The sequence below is a fragment of the Hevea brasiliensis genome, chromosome 1 (genome assembly GCF_030052815.1).
Source record: "Hevea brasiliensis isolate MT/VB/25A 57/8 chromosome 1, ASM3005281v1, whole genome shotgun sequence".
In the NCBI taxonomy this organism is placed as follows: domain Eukaryota; kingdom Viridiplantae; phylum Streptophyta; class Magnoliopsida; order Malpighiales; family Euphorbiaceae; genus Hevea; species Hevea brasiliensis.
Window position 1 is genome coordinate 40,731,210 of NC_079493.1, and position 10,141 is coordinate 40,741,350.

Consider the following 10,141-nt stretch of genomic DNA (forward strand, 5'->3'; position numbering starts at 1 on the left):
TTGGGTGAAATTGAAAATTAGGAGTGCTTCTCTTATGCAGAAATTCGGACCTATGAGTCCAGGGTATTGTTTGACCTATAACTGAAGTTGTGTGACTCCAATTGGTATGAGGCCAATTGGAGGTGAAACTAGACACATAATGGCACAACTTTTGTGAAGAAACCATGCCCAGAAAACTAACCAAGTGGACCAAAAGTTTGCCCTAATCCGGGTGACCTACAATCTGCCTGGGCAAAATGACCAAATGAACAGTATTTGGTCATTTGGCCATAACTCAATGTAGCAAAGTCCAATTGACCTGAAATTTTACCAGAAACAAGTTGAGATATAGACCAACAACTTTCATGAAGAAACCTGACCCAAATTATGATCATAACCTAGTCAAATTGCCAACCAAACTCGAGTTACCAAATCTGCCAGAAACAATTTTACCCAGAATTTTGGGTTCTGCCCAATCCGGCCAGTCATGGTTTTTAGGCCATAACTTGAGCTACAAAACTCCAAATAGAGTGATTTAAAAAAAGAAATTCAACTAGACAAAATAAGGAACAACTTTCATGTTGAACATTTTCCAAATTCCCACTGCAAAAATAACTAATGGAGCAGTAAAGATAAGGCATGAAAACTGAAAATTCTGCCCAATTAATATTAAGCTTGGAAATGGTATTGGCAACCAATACCAACAAATTTTAAATGCAAAATGTGGTATCTTGGAGAACTTAGGTTCAATAAAATTATTATGTATTAAAAAGTCAACATTTTGGTTGACTAGTAAGGTGAATAGTAATCAAAATGATTAGCAAACTAAGATAAAGACTTAGAACCAATTCTAAGCTTAAATGCTTAGAATTGTATGATAAATGTGGACTATGCATCTTAGTCAAAATTGTAAAAAGGAAATTAAGACCATAAATTTGAAATCCATAAAATCTTCATTGATTACTTGAAACATGAAAAATAAGTCACCTAATTGATGTGAATAGATAGTTAGGGCTTATATGCCCATCACAAATGGAATTCATAAAATATTAGTAACTCAACTTGAAATATAAAATTTGTAATTACATAAGTAGATTCTTGAATGTATAAATGAGAAAGGAAAAATGTTTGAATACAATGGTACATGTGAACCATTGTTTAGAAATGTGATCAATATGAATAACATAATGAATGAATAAATGAACCATATTAATGTATGAATGAGACATTAGTTCTCATTATTGTAGAGAGGAGAAGTATTTTGAGTACAATGGCATAAAAGGATAATTGATGTGAATTGTGATCATATAAATGATCAAATGAATGTATGAATTATAATTGAAATTTATCATGAAATAATAAAGTCATAAAACACAATATATTAATATTTAATGATATTATGTGCCCTTGTATTGCCTAGACATGTGTGTCAGATTGGATAGTTTGGCATGCCAATAGGGTATTGTTTTAGCAGTACTGCGAAAGGCTTTATGCCGGTATTCATGGCTTTATGCCCGCATTCATGGCTTTATGCCCGCATTCATGGCTTTATGCCAACATTCATGGCTTTTATGCCCAATTATGTGTTATCATGGCTTTTTAGCCATACTGACTGCATACGTGGTTGACGTTCTGTGTCCCATGGTATGACGGCCCGAGGCACCACGGTGTCCAGTGCCAACGACCCGTTATCCAGTTTAGTCAGCCTATCATAGGTTACTTGGGCAATGAAATTTATGGAAATAAGTTAAGAATACTAGCAATTAAAAATATTAGAAATTAAATAAAATAAATGAGTAAGATGACCTAAAATAAATTAGAATAGTTATTTATTAGAAAGAATCGAAATGAACTGGACCGATATTAAAATTTACTTATTATGAGATAATCTGAGACAACCTAGCAAGTATAGAGAAAATGCTAAAAGATTAGCAAAGAAAATTATAACATAAATAAATATTACAAATGTGACTTATATAATAATATAAGCATAAATTTATTATTTTTAGATCATTTTTCTTTGTACATTATTACTGTACATTAGCGAAATAAACACTTCCAAAGAAGACTAAATTACGATAAAACATATTAAATTTTAGAATCGCATGTGAAGTATAAATAAATCTTAATTATTTAAATTATATTTTATTTCTATCTTTATTTGTATATTATTTCCTTGTTATATTATTGCACCACTAAGCAGCAATGCTTAGCGCGATGGAATTGTTTCCTCACGCAGGTACTGAAGTTAAAGCCCAGCGAATACTAAACAGAGATTTTGGAGTTCTGATCTGCAAAGCGTTCAAGGTTGTCACCTCCTCAACAATGCATGTAGATAGGGCTCACATTAAGCATATCATGTATTTTGTGTATCTTATTTATTTCTTATATTGTAATATAAATTAGCAAATTGTAATTAATTTGTATATCATGTAAATTAAGGATTTATTTAACTATTGCAAATGATGTAAATTAATGCAAATTTGAGAATTTTGCTATAAGAATTGAGCATGAATGAATTTGTACAAATGAGTATAGATTTGAATTACATAATGATTTTTTAAATGATGATATGAGTGGATGAGATTATACTTAGAAAATATTGGTGAATTTTCAAACAGGTGAATAGTAAAACACATCAAATGAAAATAAAATAGGGGAAACTCCGTTAGTTTCTCCGTTGAAAAATAATCGATATTAAATATAACGAGAACAAAATTTTTAAAGAAATAAAGTAAGATAAGTTAGGGTGCTCCGGCACCGAATGTAGCACGCTTTGCTCGGCTACATTGTAGTCGGGCGAGGGGTGTTACATAGAATATTTGGAACTACACTTAAATGATAGTGAGAAGATATAAAATGATGGAATAAATGATAAGAAAATACAAGAAAAATTAAGATAAAATAAAAGAGATGAAATGCAACTAGATTAAACGAGCCGGAACTGTAGCGATGGGTGACCGTACCGGAAAGTCACTACGTAGACGGTTGACGATCCTAGGACTGCGGGGAACCCTGAGAAATATTTTTGAGACATAATTAAATGTCTGCTGAGATATAATTGACATTAAAAACGACAACAAAAATTAGTAAATCGATACAAATGAAAATGAAAATTTAAGAAATTCCATGATCAGAATTAAATCCAGATACTGAAAAAGTAGGACTACAACTCGAAGAGGGGCATTTTGATCATTTGACACCTAGAGTTGGCTTTTGACCTAAATGCCCATTAAAAATAAATAGTATTAAATTTTTAAAACCCCATAAAAAGATGAAATTATACATATAGTGTAATTAAAGGAAGTACGGGGTGTTAATTGCAAATATGAGAACTTGATTATTTTAATGTTTAATTAATCATTAGTGGAGGTATAAAAGGCCATAAGTGGACAAAATTTCCCACTACCAAACTTCATCTTCTTCAACTCTATTCCCATGGCCAAATGGAAGCTCTCAATTTTCTCCCATGGAAGCTTCATGCAAGCTCAAAATCTCCCTCATCTTTAATCTAAAATCACAAGTTCCCTTCACTAAAATTAATTCCCACATCATAGGGAAGCTATTGATAGTAATTTGAAGAGGATTTGGTGAAGTTTTACAAGGTTGGAAAAGTCTTGAATCAAGGTTAGTGCTCAAACTTCCTACCTCTTTTCTTTAATTCTTATTGTAACTTTAAGATGAGTTGATATGTTAAAGAAATTGATGAAAATTGATGAGTATATAGGAGCCATGAATTTGGCAGCAATGGACATTGAAGGAATTTGAGTTATTTTTACATGTAATTAATGGGTAATGAAGTTGATTAGGCTAATTACATATACTAGAAATTTGATGTTATGTGTAAATTTGAAATGGATACTTTGAAGTAGGGTTATGAAATGAATATGGAAGTTGGGAGAAATGTTCAATTCGGCAGCTTGATGTACTTAGGAGAGCATTAATTTTATGTATGTCAATGTTGATTAATGAGTTAATGAATGTGTATTGTTAATGTTGATCAATTGAATTAGAGTTTTGAGTTGGTGATTTGAGACTTGTGTGATTATTGGACATTTGACCAAATTGAATTGAGTGAATGCGTAATTGCTGGACATTTCATCAAATTGAGTTGTTGCTGGACATTTGACCAAATTGAGATATGATTGATGCCAATTATAAGTGCTATGTATGCAATTTATAGTTTGGGAGAAGGAAGAATGAAAATTGGAAGTGCAATTTTCTGTGCAGGTTGAGCTTTGTTGAGGGCAGTATATATTTTGACCCATAATTGACCTTGTGTGACTCCAATTGGTATGAGGCCAATTGGAGGTAAGATATGACCTAAAACACTCCATTTTCCATGTAGAAGTCATGTCCAAATTCTGCCTAAAAAGTGACCTAAAATCTAACCTAATCCAGATTGCCAAAATGTAAACCCAAAATTTTGACCAAATGAACAATGTCCATTCATTTGGTCATATCTTACTGTAAGCAGGTCCAAATGACCTGAAATTTATATCATTGAAATCTTAGACATAGGGCTACAACTTTTGTGAAGAACACAAAGCCCAAAAATGCCATTTACTTAACCAAATTGCTTGCCTAAGTTGGGATATCAAAACTGTCTGCACTGAAACCGCCTGCACTGTTAAATAAAGACTACTTGACTAGTTTTGGCAAAGAAGCCATAACTTGGTCCATAGAACTTTGAATGCCCTGAAACTAGTGTCAAAATTTCAATAAGACATAGACCTACAAGATTGGTATTTTGACAAGAACCCAGAAATCAAGAGAAATGGGTCAATTGGCTAACCCGTATACTCCGTGTATCTAGCATTATAGTCTGTTATAGGTTACGTGGGCACAAATACATTGATGTGACATGAAATACACTGATATGACATGGAATACATTGATATGACATGAAAGACATTGATGTGATTTTAAAGACTCTGACATGAGTTTAGAAAGATAGAGAATGAAATAAATACACAGAAAAGATACTACTAATTAATTTATTCCCAAAGTAGAATAAAATATGCAAGTGATCTAGAATTGTAAAAGTTTACACAACATTATTATTTATAATTATTTAGTTAAATTTCTTTAAAATTACACACCACTAAGCAATTTGCTTAGCGTGTTAGATTTTCCATCGCGTAGGTACTGGAGATCAGACACAGTAGCCGCCATAGTAGTACTCTGCTTACAGTTGTCCAGATCTGCTACAGTCCAGAGCTCACCTGATTAGTGTTTAATTTGGTAGGGCCCAATATAATTAGGGTTTTACATTTTGGTTCATGTATAATGAAATGTGTAAAAATTTTGAGCATTATATGTCACACCTTATCCCTTGTAAGGCATGACATGTTCCCGTAGCATGCCTAATGAATCACCGAACTCCACCTACCGATAACCCATTAGTTATGCTACAAAGGATTTTAAAACAAACCATAGCTTTTTATCTTATCAATTCTTTTGTGGAAAACTATATGAGAATAGTTAAAATTCCATGCAAACATTCATTGGAAATAATGATAGACTAAATATTGCAAAAGTTACATTTTCATAAGTCTCAAAGTAAAATACAAAATAATTACAAACTCAAAATGTGATAGCAATGCAAGGTTTTTAAATACAAACTGCTCAACGTCCGTACATCCATGCAAATAGGTACAAAATACATCAAAAGGAAATTACAGGGGTATGAATACAATATATACCCACAAACAATACCAAAATGTTGCTTCCAAGTCTCTCACTCCAAATTTTCTCCTTTCCCTTACCCGTGATAAAGATAAAGAAGCTATCACGAGTATATCACCTGGTGCACAACTAATAACTTTAAAACTTAAAGTAAAACATAATTTGTCAAAGCATAATAAATCACATTTTTCTTAAGCATGAAAACTTCACAATAGTTCTAAGTTCATAAGAGCCATTTATTGGAATAACATTTCAAATGAGAAATCACACTTCATAAATCACAATTCACAAAGCATTAGTGTTGCCAACATCAACACACAGTTCAGGCCATGACACAAAATTTCATGATCAGTGCCATGTTGTACACCACGACAAAGCAATCTCAACCTCACTAACCGTTATTAATGAGGGAAGGGCTAGCTAGCTAATGAGTACTCATATAGTCTTACCCCACTAATCGTTATTAATGGGAGACATAATCAATATCAATTACCAACCCCAAGTAGTCACATTACTGGGAGTTCAAAGGGATCGTCATGCTAATCGTGGTTTCAAAACAGTTTCCAAAAATTTTCCATTCAACAATCACATTTATAAACCAATAAATACATTTAAATTCATCATAATATCCAAATAAAGGTAGCAACACCTAAATTTCTTAAATGCAAGAGAAAAACCATATTTCAGTCAAAGTAAACTTGTTCAAAGCAAACTCATTCAATTTAACACATTCCAAGCAATTTACAAATTTAAAAACGAAGAAAATGTTAGTTGTGCACAAACCTTCAATGCTCTCCTTTATTGTTACCTACTTCTCCTTGTCCGTTCCAATTTCTTTTTCTACTAAAAATACACAAATAGAATACCTCAATACCAATCTCAATTGCTGCCAAGAACTCATTATATGCATGTCTAATACTTCCCAAGTTAGCTTTGAAAATTTTAGAATATTTTGGTTTTGGGACAGCTTGGTGCCCCAATATTTGAACCCAATTTTTACCTAGTTTCGATCATAATTTGGTGAGGTGTTCTTCACGAAAATTGTTCATTTAGGTCTTAACTTTATTTTCCTTTTTGAATCGCCTAATTCGGAGCTGTGTAGCTCAAGTTATGCCCAAAACACCATTACTGTTCACGTCACTGTTCATGCTGCAGATTTTGTTCTGGCAGATTTGTCGATCCAACTTCGTTCAGCAATTTGACCAAGTTAAGTCCATAATTTGGTCTAATGTTCTTCATATGAAATATTCTACTATGTCTTAGGTTTCCATCGGTTTAAGAATCGCCTAAATCTGAGTTTTCTAGAGAGAGTTATAGCCTTGCAAAATTTACTGTTTATTTAGTCAATTTTAGGTGCCCAGATTCTGGCAGATTTGGTGACCCGAATTCGTTTCGCAATTTGATTGAGTTAAGTTCATAATTTAGCCTAATATTCTTCATATGAAATATTCTACTATGTCTGAGATTTCCATCGGTTTAAGAATCGCCTAAATCGGAGTTTTCTAGAGAGAGTTATAGCCTTGCAAAATTTACTGTTTATTTGGTCAATTTTGCAGTTTTGCAGATTCAGTAACTCAACTTTGCTCAATAATTTGATTGGGTTAATGGCATAATTTGGGTTTGTGTTCTTCATGAAAGTTTTAGGTCTATATCTCATCTAATTACTGGTAAAATTTCAGGTCATTTTGACCTGCCTAGCTCGAGTTATGACCCAAACACGATTACTGTTCATGTGTACTGTTCATACTGCAATTTTTCAAGTTTGGTCAGTTTGTTCACTAGGTTTTGGTCACTTTTTGGGCATGCTTCCTGAACGAAAATTGTGTCATTTAGTGCCTATTTTCAGTCCCAATTGGTCTCATACCAATTGCACTTGTAAAATTTCATTTTTGGTCCCTCAAAGTTGACTTTTGGTCATGCTTCATACCCAATCCGAATTTGGCTTTGATTTAAACACTTCTCACACACTTAATTAGGTCACAAATGGCTATTTATTTCCTTAAACTATGTCAAAGACATCATTTAGCACTTCTTCACATTTTTGGTCTCTAAAACCTAATGTTCAAAACCCTAATTTTTCTCCCATTTGGCCAAAACCCTCGTTTAGGTTCCATATATGTTTTCTTTCATTTTCTTATGAAATTTCATCATAAATTAACTTCATTCAAAGCTTATACAACTAATCTAAAATGAAAAGAAAATTACCTCTTGTTGATTTCTTTCCAACTTCACTTTTCTTCCAATTCTTGTTCTACTTGCTTTTAATCTCTCAATCAAATATCTCTTTGATGTTTTCTTTTAGTGGGCTATGGAATTTATGAAGGGAATTTAAGGGAATTAAAACTTGGGAAGGGAAATCAATGAGGGGAAGAAGTGGAAGAAGAAGAGAAAAAGAGAGAGAGAGAAAGAGAGAGGAAAGGGTGGTGGCCTCTTATGAAAAAAAGAAATGAAGAAGACATTTGTTTTCTTATTTATATATATGTATATATTTATCCCCAAAATTAGCTTATTAAAATTATAAATTTTAATTGTGCCATAAGGATAATTAAACTTAAATTTTTATTCTCTTTTTTTTTTACTTAATTTTTCCTTTTAATTAAATAATTAAATTTAACTATCAAAAGCCCATAAGTCTTTCATTTTAATTTTGTCATAATAGAAATGAAAGTTTAAGTTTTCATTTCTTAAATTTTCCCTTACATATTTTTACTTGAATTTTTCTTCAATTTTTACCCCATAATTCAATTCATTAATTTTATTTAATTTAATTGACATTTTGGTCAAAAGTCAACTCTTGAGGTGAATTGACCAAAATGCCCCTCATCAGGTCATAATCCTTCTTTTTATAATACCCGATGAGTCCTTAGTTTTTTTTTTCACTAGAATTTTTATTGTGTCTATCTCAATTAATTTCTATTTATTTTTGGTCCTCAAGGTGTCTTCGAATAGTATTAGTCATGGACCAAAAATAGTACTATTCATAACTCGAAGGTTCGGGGTGTTACAATTCTCCCCTCCTTAAAAATAAATTTCGTCCTCGAAATTTACCTGGTCTCAGTCTCTGAATAGCTGTGGGTGCTGTCTCCTCATGTCCTCCTCATGCTCCCATGTAGCCTCTGGCACGAATGATGGTTCCACAAAGACTTTGACTAGAGGTATCTGTTTGTTCCTCAGCTGCTTCACCTCATGTGCCAAGATCTTTATGGGCTCTTCATCATATGTCAGGTCTGGATTCACCTCAATCTCCTCTATTGGAAAAATGTGAGAGGGGTCTGATCTGTACCTCCTCAACATGGAGACATGGAAGATATTGTGAATCTTTTCCAACTCTGGAGGCAATGCAAGTCTATATGCTAATGGACCCACTCTTTCCAGAACCTCATATGGCCCAATGAAGCGAGGACTTAGTTTCCCCTTTCTATCAAACCTCATGATCCTCTTCCATGGGGAAACTTTTTAGAAACACCTTGTCACCCACACTATACCGAATATCTCTTCTCTTTAGGTCAATGTAGGACTTCTGTCTATCCGTTGCAACTTTGAGTCTATCTCTAATGAGCTTAACCTTTTCTTCTGTCTGTTGCACTAATTCTGGACCAATCAACTTCCTCTCGCCCACTTCATCCCAACACAAGGGAGTTCTACACTTCCTGCCATAAAATGCTTCGTATGGAGGCAATTTGATGCTTGACTGATAACTGTTGTTGTAGGCAAATTCAATTAAAGGTAAGTGTGTGTCCCAACTCCCTTCAAACTCAATCACACAAGCTCGAAGCATATCCTCCAAAATCTGAATGATCCTTTCGGATTGGCCGTCTGTCTGTGGATGGAATGCTGTACTGAAGTTCAATCTAGTTCCTAGGGCTTTTTGGAGACTACCCCAGAATCTAGAAGTGAACCTTGGGTCTCTGTCTGACACAATAGACGCTGGCACTCCATGTAACCTCACAACATCATCAATGTACAGTTTGGCCAATCTTTCCAGGCTGTAATCCATTCTCACTGGCAAAAAGTGTGCAGGCTTGGTCAATCTATATATAATAACCCAAACTGCATCATGATTCTTTTGTGTACGTGGAAGTCCTGTCACGAAATCCATAGTGATTCTTTCCCATTTCCACTCGAGAATTGGCAATGGCTGTAGCAACCTTGCAGGCACTTGGTGTTCTGTCTTTACTTGCTGACAAGTTAGGCATTTGGCAACATATTCTGCAATGTCTTTCTTCATTCCTCTCCACCAATAGTGCTCTTTCACACTTCTATACATTTTGGTTCCACCAGGGTGCATTGCAAAAGGTGAATCATATGCTTCCTTTAAAATGGTCTGCCTTAGTTCAACATTCTCAGGAATGCACATTCTGCCCTTATGTAACAACAAGCTCTCATCATTTACTGATAATTCTGGTTTCTTGCCATCCCGAGCCTCTTCCATCAACTTCACATACTTATCATCCTTCTGTGTAACTGCTTTAAT